General features: G+C 41.0%; 1 protein-coding gene across 1 annotated transcript in view; it reads left to right on the top strand.

Annotated features, from left to right (window-relative positions):
* The window catches only part of LOC126419102 (uncharacterized), a 152,099-nt gene that overhangs the window by 68,372 nt on the left and 62,121 nt on the right, over positions 1-21,606 (top strand). The gene's annotated exons all lie outside the window — the stretch shown is intronic.

The raw sequence follows: 21,606 nt of genomic DNA, 5'->3' as shown, positions 1-21,606 counted from the left end.
CAGAAATTTCCACATACTGCTTAACCAACTCTTCAAATACTGCATCTTCTCTTCTTCTGACTAACTCTCCAAACACTGTACACTCTCTTCTCAAAAACAATATGCCTCTGAACTCCTTTTTCCTATCTGCTACAATGCCATATAAAATTGAAGATATTATTAAAAAAAGAGTTAAACAGATTTATTCTGCAGGGCATGATATGATACCCTGCTTCTTACTTCATAAGTGTTCAAATTACATCAGTGGGCCCCTGTCAAATATAAATACTTCGTTTCTAGAAAGAAAATTTCCAAACCAGCTAAAATTATATCTCTATACAAGAAGGGAGAGAAAACGGACATAGCAGACTATAGGCCAATTGCTGTACTGTCTACTTTCTCAAAAGTATTTGAATACTGTATGTCAATCAGATTAGAAATATTTTTAAATTGTAACAACATAATCACATCTTCCCAACAAGGATTTTGGAAAAATAGGTCCACCACACATGCTTTGTATGCATATCTAGAAAAGTAAGTTTTGTTGACCATAAACAGCCTGCTGTTGGTATATTTCTTGATCAGTCTAATGCATTTGATATGGTTGACCGCAAGCTCCTTCTTATGAAACTCCAGAAGTATTGGATAGAGGTGTAGCCCACAATTGGTTGTGTAGCTACCTTAGTGAAAGAAGCAATATGTAGAAATAAGAAAATCAAAGACATCCAGGCACTGCACGTCGGATACACTACATACAATAAATGACGTCCCTCAGGGATCTGTTCTTGGCCCTGTTTTTCAGAACACGTACCAAATGCCAGCTCCTTTCTGTATGTCGACAACACAAAAATCCTGATAACCAGTAGAGGCGACACATTGCAAGATGAAGTCAATGAAACTACTGTCAATTACAATCTTGGTTTGAAGCAAATAGTCAAAAAACTGTAAGTATGAACTTTCACACTAGACAAAATCTTACTCCCTTCAAGGCAGTTATAGTTATCGGCAAAGATGACATTACAAACGGGCAGGACACCAGATTTCTTGGACTTACCATCAATAACACTGTAAATTGGAAACCACGTATTGAGGCACTGTCACAAAAGCTTTAATAAAGCTCGTTATCTATTAAGATAATTAAAAGATACAATAGTGTAGATACCTTGAAGCTGGTGTACCAAGCAATGTTTGAATCTGTCTTGAGCTATGGCCTAATCTTCTGGGGAAACAGCTCTGATTCTCTCATAATTTTCAAGTTACAAAAACAAGTGGTAAGAAGAATGAAATGTAAAAAAAGAACTGAACACAGTAACCCACTGTTTCAACAGTTAAAAATCCTGTCACTGCCATGCCTCTATATAATGGAAATAGCTTGCTTTACAGTACAACACTTGGAATCCCTCCACAGACATGAAGACCAACACACACATGACACCAGAAAAAACCCAATTACAAATTATAGCTCAACACACAAAATTGTATGTGAATGGGGTTAAGTGTATGGGCATTAAAATATACAACCACCCCCCAACAGACACAAAAACAAGCAAAAAGTAAAAAAATAATGAGAATTAAATTAAAGGAATTACTACTTAATCACTGTTTCTATTCCGTACATGAATTTCTTGAAACAAAATATTAATTACTTCTAATAAGCTGTTACAACTTAATTATTGTGTGGTATTCACATTCTGTCTGTACCTCTTATATGTATTTCCATATCTACCACCACTGTCATCTCTCATGTCACACCACCTTTTTAATATTTTGCCTGTATATCCTTTATGTATTCTGCTATGTGAGTTATGTACCACTACCGTCATCTCTTATCATACACTGTCTTAACATAATTTTCAATATTGATTTGTCCTATAACTTGTTGTGCTTTGCTGTACAAATTATATGATCTACGTGAACAACAATAAATAAATAAGTATTATTCAAATGTTGTACATTTATATTGATAGTGTTGATCTCAACAATGAGTATTATAATTTTACTGCACAACATTTAATCTGTTAATTTCATGCCAGGACTGTGTTTACTGAGGAAATATAAATGTATTTGTATTTATCTTTTTCTAAATAAATATTCTTAAAATGGTAGCATTCCATGGTTGTATGCTGAAAAAGAAGTGTGTCATCCAGAAATACAGTGATCAGTTATGAACTAAAAAGAAGACTGTTATTAAAAAAAGTATGTTTTGTGAAATTGAATATGGCTGACATAAAAATTCTTGTGTTTGATGTAGAAGGCTATGGGAAATGGAAACAGTGAATGGAAATGTATCTGAAAATGAAGAAATGCTATACGGTGGCTTCAAGAGTGGAAACAAGCGTCGACAAAGGATGAAGAGAATCTGACTGCTATCAACTACATGTATGGAGCAATCCCAAACATTGATGAGCAATAAGGAAACTCAATTGGAAATAATAAGAAGAAAATTGACCAATAATGCTACAAAAAATCAACAGCACTACAAATTGTGTGCAGAAAAAAGTTGAACAAACTGAGGTTAATATTCTTAAGCTACAGTGGTTGGATTTAAAAGGCAAAGATGGAAGTGAAAGTGTGAAATGCTAAGCATTTCATGCTGAAAAGAATGCTGGTACAAGCTACCAGGAGAAGTTATGTTACATATGTGGCAAACCAGGACATTTCAAGAGGGACTGTCACAGTCAGGAACAAACATAGATTCATGAACATGTGGCAGACATCATCTAGGAGGTAGTAGCAGCAGTTGCAACATGGGCAAACTGATCAGTATGGAGGGGACAACAACTTGTCATGTGGTCAGAGTAAACATAATGGTTCAAGTGGCAGTCATCAATAGAATGCTGAGGATGAGATTTATCTTTCGAAAACAATAGAAGCAAAGCAAAAGAAACATTAGAGATTATCCCCTGATTTGAATGGGCCTTACTCAACTCATTGTTTGCATGGGGAAAGACATTTTCTCACTTTTATTGATGGTTATAATAAAGCAGCTAGAGTCTACAGTATCAAATCTAAAAATAAAGTTTATGATTATTATGTAGAATATGTTGATGAAACTGAAAATTTAACTTGGGAAACTATTAAGGAATTGAGATTTGACAGTGGGAAAGAATATTTAAATTCAGATGTTACCAAGACAGAAATGAATCATTTTAAAAGCATATCCTCCCTATGTACATGAATATACAGGTTCAGCTGACAGATACAACAGGTCAGTTATGGATACTACAAGATGCCTATTAGCTGAAGCGAAAGTAGATAGAAGATTTTGACCTGAATTACTTTGTGCAGTGGTGTTACTTAAGAACAGAACTTGAGCTAACATTTTTGAAAGGTTAAGTCCCTATGAGATACTGGTTTGGAAGAAACATAGTACTAAAACATTTAAAACTGTGTGAAAGCAGGGTTTTTGTATGTGAGCCACAACAGCTGATAATGTCAAAGTGGGGTCATAAAACAGAATTGGGAATTTTAGTAGGGTACAGTGAAGTTGGATAACAACAAAGTTATCATTGCAAAACATGTTGATGTTGAGGAAAATGGCATCAGATGCATGGATATTAAGAACCTTGATTCAGGGAGTGAGCATTGTAGTGATTCTGAGGGCAAAAGCATAGATAGTGACTCAATAAATGGGCAAATGGAAGAAAGGGAAAAAAAGCAGGAACAAGAGCTATGAAAACTTCTGTGTTGCTGATAGTTCAGAAAATTTTGGGGAGGTACTGAATAATAATGAAACAGAAACTGGGAAACAAGCAATGGATAAGGAAATTGAAAGTTTAAATGAAAATAAAACATGGGTTTAACCATAGGAAAAATGGATGTGCAGACTACATTTATTAACGGTAAAGTCTTCTCATAAACTCATGTGAAGCAATTTCCTGGGTACAATGTTAAAACACATAGAATTTTAAAGTTATTTGGGGCATTATATGGCTTGAGGGATAGTCCTAGAGTGTGGTGTGATTGCTTGGGTGATATTTTAAAATGTCAATATTTTAAAAAAAGTAAAAATGATTATTGCCTTTGTGTATTGCTGACTACAAATAATATATCTAACAACAAAGATTCTGTGACTTACCAAATGAAAACGTTGGTATGTTGATAGAGACAATAAGAAACACAAACACACACACAAAGTTCAAGCTTTCGCAACCCACGGTTGCTTCATCAGGAAAGAGGGAAGACGAAAGGATGTGGGTTTTAAGGGAGAGGGTAAGGAGTCATTCCAATCCCAGGAGCGGAAAGACTTACCTTAGGGGGGGGGAGGGGGGGGGAAAGGGACAGTTATACACTCGCACACACACACATATCCATCCGCACATATACAGACACAAGCTGACATGTGTAAAGGCAAAGAGTTTGTGCAGAGATGTCAGTTGAGGCAGAAGTACAGAGGCAAAGATGTTATTGAATGACAGCTGAGGTACGAGCAGTGGCAACTTGAAATTAGCGGAGGCTGAGGCCTGGTGGGTAATGGGAAGAGAGGATATATTGAAGGGCAAGTTCCCATCTAAGGAGTTCTGATAGGTTGGTGTCAGTGGAAAGTATCCAGATAACCCAGATGGTGTAACACTGTACCAAGATGTGCTGGCCGTGCACCAAGGCATGTTTAGCCACAGGGTGATCCTCATTACCAACAAACACTGTCTGCCTGTGTCCATTCATGCTAATGGACGGTTTGTTGCTGGTCATTCCCACATAGAAAGCTTCACAGTGTAGGCAGGTCAGTTGGTAAATCACGTGGGTGCTTTCACACGTGCCTCTGCCTTTGATCGTGTAAACCTTCCTGGTTACAGGACTGGTGGTGGTGGGAGGGTGCATGGGACAGGTTTTACACCAGGGGCAGTTACAAGGGTAGGAGCCAGAGGGTAGGGAAGGTGGTTTGGGGATTTCATAGGGATGAACCAAGAGGTTACGAAGGTTAGGTGGACGGCAGAAAGGCACTCTTGGTGGAGTGGGGAGGATTTCATGAAGGATGAATCTCATTTCAGGGCAGGATTTGAGGAAGTTGTACCCCTGCTGGAGAGCCACATTCAGTGTCTGATCCAGTCCCAGAAAGTATCCTGTCACAAGTTGGGCACTTTTGGGGTAATTCTGTGGGAGGTTCTGGGTTTGGGGGGATGAGGAAGTGGCTCTGGTTATTTGCTTCTGTACCAGGTCAGAAGGGTAGTTGTGGGATGCAAAAGCTGTTTTCAGGTTGTTGGTCTAATGGTTCAGGGATTCAGGACTGGAGCAGATTCATTTGCCATGAAGACGTAGGCTGTAGGGAAGGTACCGTTTGATATGGAATGTGTGGCAGTTGTCATAATGGATGTACTGTTGCTTGTTGGTGGGTTTGATGTGGATGGATGTGTGAAGCTGGCCATTGGACAGATGGAGGTCAATGTCAAAGAAAGTGGCATGGGATCTGGAGTAGGACCAGTTGAATCTGATGGAACCAAAGGAGTTGAGGTTGGAGAGGAAATTCTGGATTCTTCTTCACTGTGAGTCCAGATCATGAAGATGTCATCAATAAATCTGTACCAAACTTTGGGTTTGCAGGCCTGGGTAACCAAGAAGGCTTCCTCTAAGTGACCCATAAATAGGTTGGCATACGAGGGGGCCATCCTGGTACCCATGGCTGTTCCCTTTAATTGTTGGTATGTCTGGTCTTTGAAAGTGAAGAAGTTGTGAGTTAGGATGAAGCTGGGCTAAGGTAATGAGGAAAGAGGTTTCAGGTAGGGTGGCAGGTGATCGGCGTGAAAGGAAGTGCTCCATCGCAGCAAGGCCCTGGACGTGCGGGATATTTGTGTATAAGGAAGTGGTATCAATGGTTACAAGGATGGTTTCCGGGAGTAACAGACTGGGTAAGGATTATAGACGTTCGAGGAAGTGGTTGGTGTCTTTGATGAAGGATGTGAGACTGAATGTAGGTTGAAGGTGTTGATCTACGTAGGCAGAGATACGTTCTGTGGGGGCTTGGTAACCAGTTGATGATTGGGTTTGTGAATTTTAGGAAGTAGATAGAAGGTAGGGCTGTGGGGTGTCAGTGGGGTCAGGGGGTTGATGGAGAAAGATTTTGTAGAGTGCCTAAGGTTCTGAGGATTCCTTGAAACCCCGCCTGGACATCAGGAATGGGATTACCTTGGCAAACTTTGTATGTTGTGTTGTCTGAAAGCTGATGCAGTCCCTCAACCACATACTCCCGACAATCAAGTACCACAGTCATGGAACCCTTGTCAGCCGGAAGAATGATGATGGATCGGTCAGCCTTCAGATCACGGATAGCCTGGGCTTCAGCTGTGGTGATGTTGGGAGTAGGATTACGGTTTTTCAAGAGGGATTGAGAGGCAAGGCTAGAAGTGAGAAATTCCTGGAAAGTATGGAGAGGGTGATTTTGAGGAAGAGGAGGTGGGTCCCGCTGTAATGGAGGACGGAAATGTTCCAGGCAGAGTTCAATTTGGATAGTGTCTTGGGGAGATGGATCATTAGGAGTAGAATCAGGATTTTTTTTTTTTTTTTTTTCGTAGCCAAGTGATATTTCCAGCAGAGAGTACGAGCATAGGACAGTAAATCATTGACAAGGGCTGTTTTTTTGAATCTGGGAGTAGGGCTGAAGGTGAGGCCTTTGGATAGGACAGAGGTTTCAGATTGGGAGAGAGGTTTGGAGGAAAGGTTAACTACTGAATTTGGGTGTTGTGGTTCCAGACTGTGTTGATTAGAATTTTGAGGTTTTGGGGGGAGTGGAGCTGGAAGTGGGAGATTGAGTAGATGGGAGAGACTCGGTCTGTGTACAATGAGAGGATATAACTGTGTTTGTTGATGTTGTTGTAAAATTATAGGGAAAATTCAAGAAATAAAAACTCTGTCATCTAAGTGATACCAGGTGTAACACTTACTTCATCTAAGTCTTTCATCTGAAACAACTTAGATAACAGGTTTTGAATTATCTTGTGATAAATATTAATTATAATTACATAAAGAATGTAATGACTCTGAGTCAGGAAAGCTACATTGAATCTCTAGCTAAGAAATATCAAACTGAACATTCAAAGTCTTACAGTACTCTAATGGAAGTAAATTTGAAACTAGAAATAGCACAAGATGGAAGTCATGACATTAAGTACATTTGTGCTTTAACTCAGGAATATAGCCAGATATATGATACATGATGAACTATTAAGTATATTTCAAAACTATTACAATAAAACTCACCTTAGTATGAGCATGTGTATGAAAATATTTGTATCAAACAAAAGGTTTGAAGTTTACATATGAAATGGCTGAAAATAGCAATGTTGTAGATTGTTTTGTAGGTGTGGCTTGGATCTGTGATTCTGTAGATTTTATGTCCACATCAAGATATGTAATTAGCTTATTTGATATTGTAATGTTTTGGAAATGTAAGAAATAAGGAAGTGTTACAAAATCTTATACTTTTGTTGAGCACACAGCATTTTCGGAGCATGTCACTGAGATTAAGTAAATTATTGATATTTTGAATATTTTTGATGCAAAGTATGACAAGCCTGTTAAAATATGGTGTATAAACTCAGGGGCAGTCAATATTGCTAGATATGGTAACCTTTATAAAAATTCAAAATACCATATAATATATTGAGGTACAGTATCATTTTGTAAATGAATACTATACAAATTGAATTAGAGATATTTGTAAAGTACTAGTAAATTGAGAAAGGAATGTAGCAAACATTTTTACCAAATCTTTGAGCAAGAATAAATTTGTAGAATGTTGAGAAATGTTGAATGTAATTTTATTGTGATATACATGTAATGGGACACACTGGAATGTAGTACATTTATAATAGTAATATTGACTGTGTCAGTAGGAATCTCAGTGTTGAGTATTATATTTTTACTGTACAACAGCTATTCAGTTCTGTTCTATGAATGTGTTTGTGGGAGTGACAAGTCGATAGTCGAGAAGACACTGAGAGATTCGCTTTACGAGCGGGGTTCTTTGGAGGACACAAAGAGTGTTTGTTTCCCGCATTAACATATGCATCTATTGTGTTTGTGTGGTACAATAAAGGTGGTCGTTCACAGTATAAATTCCACACAAGTGTTTTCCTTTATGTAGTGAAATTACTTCAACATAAGTGGTGACCCCGTAACTAAGCAGTGTGACAGTAGACAAGTTTCTTGAGTAATTTTCCGCGACGTCTCATATCGACATGTCTGCACAGAACCTCTTCCACAACATTGACAGCGTCATCCAAAATATCAAGAAGGAGCTCAACATGATGCAGCAAAACCCTCAGTTCACAGTGCCACGGATGCCTACATCTCAAACCGACTTCGCCCACGATGTTATGTTTCCAACTGCGCCGCGTGTGCCGGCGGGTCCCACGCCGCTGCCACAGGATATTGCCTCACACAACCAGCACGCAGGACACGCCGATATCAGACCAAAAGTGCTCCCGTTTTCATCACCCGCATCGGTACCGCGCCCACGAGTTTTGCACTTTCCGTTTGCCAGTGATGTGGCCCACCCGCATCGCGGTTACAAATTCGACCCCCACCTTTCGTTCCCGAGCGTCCGGAAATTTGGTTCGCTATTATGGAGAACATTTTCGTGCAGCAACAAACAGTCAACGATTTTGAACAGTTCATGCTTGTGATATGCAACCTGGACCAACGTGCGTCATCAGTGGCATCTGATATAATTATGCAACCCCCACCACAACAAGCCTACGCCATTCTCAAGACGGCTTTAATTTCGCGTTGTACAAAACCTGTGGATCAGTGGATAACACAGCTCCTGTACCGCAAGAAACGCGGTGACAGGTCGCCTTCAGACTTTTACCGGCATTTACGTGCTATGGTGGACCCTTCCGTGTTCTCAGGCACATTACTTTAGCACATATGGCAACAGCAGTTACCTCCGCAGGTGGGCTTAACCTTAATTGCTTACGAGGGCCGGCCATTAAGCGAGTTGCTGCAAGTGGCCGATAGAGCGCACTCCCTGTTCGACTCGCGCGCCACAGTGGCCGCCGCCGCAACCACCTCGGCTAACGACACCAGCCGAGCATGGCCGGAGCCAGTCAATGCGGCGCCTCCAGCTTGTGCTGCCACGACCGCACGACAAGCGCCGGATGCGACCGAAGATTTCCGATCTCTCAGCGCTGTCATCGATCAGCTGACCGCCCAGCTGCATTTGCTAGAGCCACATGACATTGCGGCGGCTGACACACACACACGTCATCGCCAGCCGACGCAACCGCCGCGCCACGCAAACAATGGCACCGGTTACTGCTGGTTCCACCAGTGCTTCGGTGCGCAAGCTATGAAGTGTAAGGCACCGTGCTCGCACTCAAATGCATCCCACAGCCTGCTTTAGGCGCAGCCGACCGTGACAACAAGCAACTGCGCCTAAACTCACAGACGCATGGAAGGGGAACACCCCCATTCCAGCACGAGCCTACGTTATACGGATCGACTTCTCCCACAGCTATAAGGTATGCTGCTTCACAAAGACTTTTCGTTCCTGATCGCTCTACAGGATGGATGTTCTTGGTTGACACCGGCTCAGATGTCAGCACTCTGCCTGTAAATTTTTTCCCTTCAGACAAACGCACTGAAGAGACCACTTTGAAAGCAGTCAACGATTCAGTCATCCACACATATGGACAGAAAACACTGCCAGTGGACATTGGGCTACCAGAAAAATGCAACTTGACCTTCGTTATGGCCGATATCAACCAGCCTATACTAGGTGCTGATTTCCTGGCAAAACATGCATTGTCCCTGGATTTACACAAGTCACAACTCGTCCATTCTGTCAATGGATTTGTTATTCTGGGAATACAACGACGTCCGACTTCTCATGCATGCCAAAGGGTAGATAACCTCAGTGCACCCACCTGGGAGGACACCATAGCAACAAAGGAAGCTGACCGGCACATGGCTCAAACGACATCAAAACAGTTGACGACACAACAACAGGCTCCTGCTGTTTCAACCACAAAGGCAATACCCAAACCACAACAGGGAACAAGAAAGAGCAGGGCGAAGCATGAGACAGTGCACCACATCCGTACAACTCCAGGCCCACCAGTCTCCTCACGTGTTCGCAGGCTTGCACCTGATCGCTTGCGGGAAACCAAGGCCATTTTCAACGAGATGCTACAGGAAGGAACTATACAGCCATCCAATAGTCCGTGGTCCTCTCCTCTGCATCTCACCCGTAAAAAGAATGGGTCATGGCGCCCGTGCGGTGATTATCGAGCTTTGAACGCCCGAACTGCTCCAGACAGATACCCTGTGCCACATATACAGGAGTTCACCCATTCACTGGCCGGGGCAACCATATTCAGTGTTTTGGATTGCCATAAGGCTTATAATCAGATCCCAATGGCAGAGCAGGACATACCAAAGACTGCAGTGACAACCCCATTCGGGCTGTTTGAATTTTTGGCGATGCCATTTGGGCTGAAAAATGCGGCCCAGACATGGCAACGGTTCCTAGACAGCGTGCTAAGAGGACTACCATATTGTTTCGACTATTTAGACGATAGTCTGGTGTTTTCGGGGAATGTTTCTGACCATCAGAAACACGTAAGCGAGTTGAAAAGCAGGCTTAGTGCTCATGGAATAACACTTAACAAGGACAAGTGCATGTTTGGGGAACCCGTGGTAACCTTCCTGGGTTATAAAGTGTCAGCTCAGGGCATTTTCCCACTGCCAGAGAAGCTGGAGTTGTTGCGTACCCTACCACGGCCTCAAACCTACCACAATCTCCGATGATTCCTAGGGATGATAAATTTCTATCATCGCCACCTTCCCGGAACAGCAGCAATCCAGACGCCACTGAACAATGCCTTGGCCGGACACAACAAAATTGGCAAGCGCCCACTCCCATGGACACCCGAGATGGACTCGGCTTTCAAGGCACTGCAAAACAGCCTTCACAACACAGTGGGGCTTGCACTCCCTGCACCAGGAGCTCAGCTAGCCATAGTAGTGGACGCAAGCCAAGTCGCAATCAGGGCAGCACTGCACCAGAGAGTGAAGGGTCATTGGCAGCCACTAAATTTCTTCTCACAAAAACTACAGATTAGTCAAACTCGTTGGAGTGCATATGACAGGGAACTCCTTGCAATGTATGAAAGCAACAGGCACCTCCGCCCCTTCGTTGAGGGCAGGCAATTCACCATATACACCGACCACAAACCTCTCGTGGCAGCTTTCTACAAAGTCAGCGACTCATGTTCCCCCCACCAGGCCTGCCATATAGAGTTTATATGCCAGTTTTCAACAGGCGTGCATCACATCCATGGTGCCAACAACATTGTGGCAGACTATTTCTCACATATTAATGGGATAAGCCCAATGTTGGATTATTCCGAATTGGCAAGGGCTCAGGCTTCAGATAAGCAGCTGCAGTCCTTGTTGGTGGACCCGTCCACTGGCCTACATTTACAACTTGCGGACGTCCCCTGCAGCCCATGTAAGGTATGGTGCGACACCTCCACGGTTAGACCACGCCCATACATCACCCCCCAGTTCCGACGAAAGGTATTCGACAGCATTCACAACCTGGCACACCCGGGAACCAATGCCTCAGTGAAATTAGTGATGGACCATTTCGTGTGGCCTTCAATCAAGAAAGGTACATGGGAGTGTGCCTGGAGCTGCTATCAGTGTCAACGTAGCAAAGTGGGATGCCATGTTCACGCTCCAGTAGGACAATTCCCAAAACCAACGGCACGTTTTGGGCATGTACACATTGACTTGGTTGGACCCCTCCCCCCTTCAGAAGGTTTCAAGTACTTGTTTACGGCAGTGGATCATTGCACACGATGGGCAGAGGCTACACCAATCAGGGACATTTCTGCAGAGACTAATGCACGGACATTCTTGGAAACTTGGATGGCTCGTTTTGGGTGCCCATTTTTCGTTACCACTGACCAACGATGCCAGTTCGAGTCAACACGGTTCCAACAATTGTCAAAACTCTGCAGTTTCCAACGAAACCATACTACTAGCTACCACCCGCCCAGCAATGGTTTGGTGGAAAGGTGGCACCGGACCTTAAAGGCTGGCCTGATGTGCCATGAGGACTCATGGACTCAGGCATTGCCATTGGTTTTCTTGGGGTTACGGACCGCATTAAAAACAGACATCAATTGTTCCTCGGCAGAGTTGGTATATGGAGAACCACTCTGTGTCCCAGCAGAATTCCTTGCACCAGTTCCTCTCCCAGATGACACACAACTACCCCACCTCTTGCAACAAATGAGGAAGCAGGCAGAGACGCTACGTGCAGCCCCGACGTCTCAGCATGGCACACATCCAGTGTTCATGCACAAGACCCTCGATACTTGTTCCCACATCATGCTCCGCACAGACCTGGTACGTCATTCGTTACAGCCACCATACACTGGACCGTACCAAGTGCTAGGACGGGACACACACACAATGGATATCCTCCTCCAGGGAAAGTCGACCAAGGTTTCCATTGAGCGAGTAAAACCTGCTTGGACAATGACAGCACCGACTACAATCTCACAGACGACCCCAGACACAGCTTGCAACGAACCCACACCTTCCGCAGAACCAGACAGCTGTGACCCACAGGAGGCCCACACCAGGGAACCTAATGCAGCAATGGAATCATCAAGCAGCACCCACACCCGCACTATCCGCACTCGGGCAGGCCGAGAGGTGAATTTTAAGTACCCCACCATACCGGGTGCTCCGCACTTCAGGGAGGGGAGGGGGGGGGGCTGTGTGGGAGTGACAAGTCAATAGTCGACAAGACACTGAGAGATTCTCTTTACGAGCGGGGTTCTTTGGAGGACACGAAGAGTGTTCGTTTCCCGCGTTAACGTATGTATCTATTGTGTTTGTGCGGTACAATAAAGCTGGTCATTCACAGTATAAATTCCACACAAGTGTTTTCCTTTATGTAGTGAAATTACTCCTACATGTTCATTGTGTAAAGATAGATGTAGCTACATTTACCTTTTCCTAAATAAATATTCTTAATATGTATGAAATAGGATAACTGATATTGTTGCAACAGTATTATATATCTTTTTTCGTGCATTGAAGAACAGCTTATTAAAAATTATTTTTATTTGTAAATTTTCTTTTTGAGTATTGCTTTGTGAAATCTATTTGAAACTACCTTCTCAGATAGATGCATAGGTCAACTGTCCAGATTATATAATTAGAGGAAAACAAGTTAAGAATACTCTAAATTGCATCATAGCTGGATATAACTTTTAAGCAGAATTGACAACCATTAACATAATGGAGCAATATTTTTATGTTTCTGTTCAAAAATATACTACACAAACATGTCAGTCGTGAAAATTCAAAGATTTAATGAGATGGACATGTTGTCAGTAACTATAATTGAAATTAACCATCTTTATTGCTTTATTGGAATGTAAGTAACAAATGTGTTATTAACTACTTAGCAAAGTGTCTGACAGCAGAATATGAAAGAATTTCATTGTAAATGAAAGATCAATGACTGTGACAGCAATAGTAACAATTATGTAATTATGGAAATCTGTAGGCAGTGTGTTGACAAATGTAGAGACTGTTGTGCAGGAGGATTATAATAGTTTAGGAAGGGTGACTAATACAACTGTTTGTATGATTCTGACAGATATTCCTTAACATAATCAGATGAAATGAGGCAGACCACAGAAAGATAGTTAAGGAAATAGTATGGATGACAGATAGGAAGCAAGAAGAAAGTATGGTAAGAATTATTACTTTAAAGCTTTGTGGCAGATTAAAACTGTGTGCTGGACCTAGATTCAAGTTTGAGTCTCGGTCTGGCACACAGTTTTAATCTGCCAGGAAGTTTCATATCAGCACACACTTCACTGCAAAGTGACAATGTCATTCTGGAATTGTTATTTTGTTTGTGAATCCTTTGTTTCTCATTAGCTCAATTTCTACCAAAATGAAGAATAATTACTCCATTTAAAGGATACAAAAACATGGTTTGTTTCAGTACATGACCATATACTGGCCATTAATACACTAAATAGCACACAGGCTTAGATTTGATTATAATTAATATATCAATCCCTAACATTTTTTTGTATTTTTTGATTGACACTCTTAAATTCAACAAGAAAAGTAAACATTTGGTCTTGTATACTTCCACAACACTCACCAAATACTAAAATATATATTTAGAATAAGTGTGTGAATTGGATCCTCTCACACTAAGAAATGAGTAATCTGTGCCTCTTTCTAATCTTCTTTAACCTATGCCTCTTTCTTCTTGAAGAGGAAACATTTAGTTACAGAAGTTGGGGTTACTTTTTCTTTTATAGTGCTTTTTTGATACTACTAGGATTTATGTTTCTCTTCTTAATTAAAATAAATGACAGATCCCCTGTACTATATCACTTATGTTCATACTCTTACAGTAATTTGCAGAACAGCACATTTCTGGTTATCACAGTCAGTACGAAATAAATCCAATCTATCCCAGGTCAATAAGTACCTGTCCTTAAGCCTCAATAAGAGACATAGCACGCTACGAAAGTCTACCTAATCATCCTGGAGTGGTTATTCAATGAATAATGAATCTGAGAAAAAAAATTATTTTACTCTGTAATTCATCTCCTGCTTCCAACTCTTTGCGCCCAGTGTCATACTTTTGTGAATCATCACACTGAAACAACATCCTTATGCCTCATCCATCCACAAAAGTTGCGTTTGACACTGTGTATACCAACAGAAGCCCTGTAGGGCTCACAGCGAAAAGTGTCTGCATATGTATGTGAAAAATTTGGGTAATCATAGCTAGAGGCTTATAACCGATACCAGTCATGTGATATTGCAAGCTTCCTGATTTAGTTTTCTTATTGTTTGTTGTGGCTTCCATGATATACAAGGTGATTAAAGAAAGTAACTCATTTTACTTGTGTCAGCAATGATGAACATTAAGTAGTGTAAGCTGCCTTGCTGTTGACACCAACTACCTGTTTCCTAGTTACAGTGTTTGTCTCTGTATTTAGTCCTCTGATTGTGATACCATAAGGACTGGTCCATACTGAAATGACTTATGTCACAATTTTTTAGAAAATGACTTAGTGCAAGAATAATATTCCTTGTGACTGACCTAATATGCTATGACAAAAGGACCTCCACCTCGTGCTCAGAAAGCAGAGAATTTAATACTCAAATTTCATATCTCCAAGGAGAAAAGGTGTCATTCCATGACTGAGACCCTTACTGTGTATGCAAGTGGCAGCGTCATAGACAGCTGACTTGTGTATTTACCTCCTCCTCTACTTTATTTGTGTCTCCAAGAAGTTACCATTGTGAAAACTTTCATACAGGTGCTGTAACTCAGTAGGCAGACTTTCCTTGTCACACATGATTCCTACTCTGTGTAACAGAGTGGTGAGCACAGGTTGGCATTGGGCTGGATGGTGACAACTATTGACCTTTATGAATGTATCTGTGTGTATTTTCTTACTGTATACTGTATGCTGTATGCCCCTGCCTGCCTGTAGGCTTCTTCTTTAGCAATAATGTATACAAACAATAGATATTCACCTTTTTCCGTATACAAACAGTAGATATCCACTTTTTTCCATCTCATTGTGAACCTGACATTTTGTATGCTGTTAAAATGGCATATGAATTCTTGCAGGTTTCCATCCAGATGAGCAATAAGAAGAAAGAAAACCACCCAGAAAAAGAAACCAAGCAACTGGGCCCATTCCTTCCATATACAGGGTACTCCACAGCCTAGATTACCAGGATATTGGAGTAGCACAATATAAAAATCATTATATGCTCAATATTTATAATCAAAAACCTACTGGAGTCAGCCATAGATCAACTAGGGCTATGGAATTTGACATTTAAAGCATCAGTTGCAAGTGTGGCATGCATTACATTGGCCAGATGCAGCAATGTATGTTGCAGTGCTATTCAGAATATGTGAGAAGCATTTGCATTGACCAAACAAAGTCTGTTGTCTTGTTATGTTTGGTTGCTATGGCAACATGTAACAGCTTCTTTTCTCATTTTTGAGTTATAATTTCTGTTTTCTCAGTCCTTACACAGATGTTGCCACGTTCTAATGTACTAACAACTTAAAGTGTGAGTGTGGATCTGGGTTATATTGGTTTATTTCCCCAAACCACCTTCCACTTCTTTATGAGGTGACTTACTTGGAACTTGCATCCACTATTCTTTATAGGATAGCTAGCTGCTGGAAACCCTCCTGTCTTCTTCTCCATCAAATAACTCGAGGTACGGGAATTTTTAGACTCTTTCTACTTATGAAATGAGTAGACACACAGACTTTGCTTTTCATCAGTTAATGATGTATTTAACCTCCATACACAATAAAACTCTCACTTTCAACATAAATATATAACTTTCTGATACAGCCAAATGTCAGAAACAAATTGAGTTACAGTTAAAAGAAAGTTGATTAGATACAATAACTTTTCTTAACATTAACCAGAAAATAAGTCTTGCCTATAGCAAGCTTACATCAAGAGTTTTTGAGAGTTCTTTTTCAACTGCCCTTGTTTTCATAATAATAGTCAACGCCACAATAAGCACAGAGCTGCATATAAACACCATGGTTCTTCCTTACACACTCACTAAAACATCTATGGATTGCCCAACAGGTACTTGTCGGTGCTGTTCATCTGCTGTGTCTACTTTCTTCCTGTGACTGATTTTAAACCTGCACACACAAACATGTGACACGCAGTAGGTAGGATTCTACCATTCCACACTCATATCCAGAATATCATGTGTTTGAGATGGTAGAAGGCTGAGTCGTTCTAGAATTTACACATAAATTATTGAATCACTACACTGTGCGCCTTGTCTTTAACATAGCCCCACAAAAAGGAGTTGCACATGTTCAGACCTGAAGAATATGGTGACCAGTTGAGGCCCATGACAGTGGTCCCCAAAATGCTCCTCCAGTACATCAAACACTGTCCTGCTTTGATGAGGTCAAGCTCCATATTGCATGAAGCATATATTGTCAAAATCAGGGTCACTTTGCATAATGGGGATGAAATCATCTTCCAAACCTCATGTACTGTTCAGTAGTCACCATGCCATCAATTAATATCACACCAATTATTCTGTGACTGGACATTACACTCCACACAGTCACCTGCTGAGGCTGAAGAGAGCTCTTGATCACAAAATGCAGATTCTCAGTCCCCCAAATGTGCCAATTTTTCTTACTGATGAACCCATCGAAATGAAAGTGGGCTTTGTCACTAAACCAAACATGCATGTACATACTAATTCCCATCATGCTGTGTGGAAAACATACATGTTGTATGTCCTAATGGAAGCCGTTCAGAAGTTATGACTATTTTATTTCATTCAGTTCAATAATTGTCACCATATAGATGAAGATAAAATGGGAGATGTGGTACTGCAAGAAGAATTTGCCAAAGATCTGAAAGATCTAAGTTGAAGCAAGGCACCAGAAGTAGACAACATACAATCAGAACTACTGATAGACTTGGGAGAGCCAGCCATGACAAAAGTCTTCCACCTGGTGAGTAAGATGTATGAGAGAGGCAAAATACCCTCAGACTCCAAGAAGAATATAGTAATTCCAATTTCAAAGAAAGCAGGTGCTGATAAGTGTGAAAATTACTGAACTATTAGTATACTAAGTCAGAGTTGCAAAATACTAACACAAATTCTTTAGAGACGAATGGAGAAACTGGTAGAAGTCAACTTTGAAGAAGATCAGTTTGGATTCCAGAGAAATCCAGGCTATGGCTATCCTGGCCCTACAAATTCTCATGGAAGATAGTTTAAGGAAAGGCAAACCTACATTTATAGCATTTGTAGATTCAGAGCAAGATTTTGACAATGTTGACTGAAATACACTCTTTCAAATTCTAAAGGTGGTGGCAGGGCTAAAATACATGGAGCGAAAGGCTATTTATAATTTGTACAAAATCTGAACACCACTTATTCAATGACAGAAATGAATTTTGCAGTGGGAACATTCCTGGATGTAGGGGCAAAAATCAATCCCTTTTCCAATACTGCCAGTGTAGCATCATCTAGTTGTTTGGTTGTGAGACTGAGGGCAACATGTTGACGGGTGTCATCATCCCTTATTGTAGACTGAGAAGAAAGCTGTTGAAACTTTGAAGATTTCTTACTCATCGCATTTGTGTGGACCCAGTCTGATATTACTCAGAATGAACTGTCAATCCAGTCCCAGGATGCAGTAGACAGCAGTGCAAATAAAATAAATCCTTGGATATGAAATCCAGTTGTCTATGTGTAAAACAAATGTGCTCCCTTATTAAAGTAAGAAAGCCTGGTGTCTACAAGATTCCCTGCCATTGTGGAAAGCCTATATTGGACAAATGATTCATACAGTCCAGGATCATTGTATGGAGCATCATTGCTACATTCATTTATTTCAGCCAGAAAAATCTGCAGTGGTAGAACATTGTTGTATTGAAGAACATAAAATGTTGTACGATGACACACAAGTGGTTGCCTCTGCATTGTGGTATTGGAAATGTTCAATGAAAGAGGCCATTGAAATCCAGCTGTCTGACAATATTATAAACAGAGATAAGGGGTATCCTTTAAGTAAGAGTTAGAACCATGTTCTGTTTGACATTAAGAAACAATGGTCCTTGTTTCAGTCACCAAAAGTTTTTGATATCAATTCATGTTTCTGCGAGCTTTCACCACTGGTGCACTGTTGTGGCTTGTGCTAGAGGGCAACTACTATGTGCATGCATGGTGGACCCATGGTCAGCATATAAAGGAGCCACCATGGTGTGTTTGATTTATATTTCTGGCAATTTAGTGCGATGGACTACTCACCTGAAGATGATGGCCAGGTGGACTGCCAAAACATTGTGTCCAGATAACAATACGTTCCGGCTGGAGACCCGACATGAATACAACTTACATAAAACTTTTCTTATTCCTTAACACACTGATAATAGGCTAATAGAGTGATTTATTATCACAAACAATGTTTTTTACTATTGAGATAAAATGTGTGGAATGTCAAACTTCAGTGATATGTATATCCAGGAACATTAACTTTGAGACTAATTGTACATGCAGACTTCATCAGTTCAGAATAATGCCAGATTACTAATTTTAGCTCTTCACAGGGATCATTTGTTAATGTGTTGACAACGCCGGTATACGACCGTGATATAAACACAGCAGCTGAACTTCTTCAATCTGGACTTCCTATTGTAACAAACAGATCAAGCTTAATCCATATGTTCCATGTGAGTATGCATTGTTATGCATAACATTACATATCCAGATAGAAACTGAATTATATATATTTTTTTCCAGCAGATACTCTACAGTATGGACAGTTTTATTCCTGACTAAGATACTTGTATTAAAAAAGTAACACTAGCTTTGTTCAGTAATACTGGCAATTCCAGTGACCAGTCACTGTTTATTTATCTCTACTTGAAGATTTAAATCACCATAATCAGGCGGAGATGTGGATACTGAAGAATGTTGTTACATTGTATAGACATAATATCAGAAGTAACACCAAGCAAACTATATTCCATGAGGGTAAGTCACTTATTATCTGCAAAGTAGTTATAAAATTTCATTGTAATCAAATAAGAAACTTACAAGAACATCATTTTTCAACATAGTCTCCTTGCATTTCAATGCACTTAGTCCATAATTGTACAAGCTTCCTGATGCCATCATAAAAGAAGGTTCTCAGTTGAGCCGTGAGCCAGGAATGCCTCGCTTCTTTCACTGCTTCATCCAAGGCAAATTGACAGCCCCTTAATGCCTGTTTGAGTGGACCAAACAAGTGATAGGGGCAAGATGAAGACTATGTAGATGATTCGGTACTTCAAATTTGAGTTTTTGGAGCATTTCAGCAGTGTGGGCAGCAGTCTGCGGACAGGCATTGTTGTGCGACAACACAACTCCTATTGACAGCAATCCACGGCATTTTTTTCAAATTGTAGGTTTTAGCCTGGCAGTAAGCATCTCACTGTAATGTACACTGTTTATTGTTGTGCCCCTTTCCCCATAATGTTCCGGTACTGGACCTCGCGCATCCCAAAAAACCGTAAGCATCAGTTTTCCTGCCGACACTTGGGTCTTGAACTTTTTCTTGCGCGGTGAATTTGGATGTTTCCATTCCATACTCTGCAGTTTACTCTACAGCTCATAATGATGGATCCATGTTTCATCACCAGTTATGATCCTATCAAAGAAGTTGTCCCCTTCATTACCATAGCGATCCAAGTTTTTTTTTGCAGACGTCCAAGTGTGTTTGTTTAGGCAACTATGTAAGTTGTTTTGAGACCCATCTTACACAAACTTTATGAAACCCAAGTCAGCTGTGGATGATTTCATAGGCAGAACTGTGACTAATTTGCAGACAATGTGCCACTTCATCAATAGTTAATCATCTGTCTAAGAGAATCATTTATCATGAACACTCAATGGTTTCTTCATTTGTGGCAGTAAATGGTAGTCTGGCTCCTTCATCATGTATAACATTTGTGCTACCATTTCAGATTTTTTCAATCCATTTGTAGACACTCTGTTGTGGCAAAACACTGTTCCCGTACTGTACTGCAAGCCTTTGATGAATTTCGGCCCCTGATATGCCTTCTGACCACAAAAAACAGATCACTAAACGTTGCTCTTCTTTGGTGCAAACAGACAGCAGAGGAGCCAGGATTAACAGCATGGCAGCAATAACATAACTAAACTAGCAGCTTGAAAATTGCAAAGATTTAACAACAAATAAACAAAGCATGCGTCATCAATGTAAAATGACAGTACTACCAAAATAAACAAAAATATAACTAAACTGCATATAATAATTGACTTACCCTTGCACTTCTACATGAAGAGATCCACAATGACACTGAATTAAGTGTAGAGCAGTAGAAAGTCTCATAAGCATAGAACAGATGACTATACAGTTTCATGCGCAAACGAAAAATAAGCAAGTAAGCATAAGTGAGGCTGAGGCCTCAGCATGCCAGGCTTATTTTGGGCTGTTGTGCACACAGCACAGTGCTTGCTGTGCATCTGTCCAGGTTGCAAGTCAGTCTCTCTAGGCTGGCATGGAGGAATTGTATCATGCTTTTATTACATATGCTCACACCATAAGGCTACAAAACTCCTTCTCCCTTGGGGAAAAGTGTTCACTGTGTAGATGTCCATGTCTTCATTGGTAGATGACAACCAGTGGTGAAGGTGTTGTGCTGTCAAAGGAGATGTGCTCTGAAATGGTGTGGACAGGCATGGTGCCCACTAACCTATGAGTGGCTTCAAGGGAGTACTGGCGATAATAGTGCTATATGCATGTCCTCAGCTCATGTCAAGAAAATACCCAGACTGAAGGTAGCTGCAGAGCTGCAAGAGGTTTGGACAGGGAGAGAGGACTGTCTGGTGTGCAGTCAGTCAAGCATAGATGAGCTAGTTGTAGCGTCATGATACCTAGCCATCAGACATGTGCCCAACACAGAGGCAGACGCAGCATCAATGGACAACTGCTACTATCCACTTAGGGCCTCAACCAATCCTGAAGGCACAGATAGCAGAGCCCACATAGAACCATTGTGAGGTGGTCACTGGCATGTGGCCAGGCATTGGCCAGAGCAG

Source organism: Schistocerca serialis, chromosome 9 (assembly GCF_023864345.2).
Source record: "Schistocerca serialis cubense isolate TAMUIC-IGC-003099 chromosome 9, iqSchSeri2.2, whole genome shotgun sequence".
In the NCBI taxonomy this organism is placed as follows: Eukaryota; Metazoa; Arthropoda; class Insecta; order Orthoptera; family Acrididae; genus Schistocerca; species Schistocerca serialis.
This window is presented reverse-complemented; position numbering and strand designations above follow the sequence as displayed.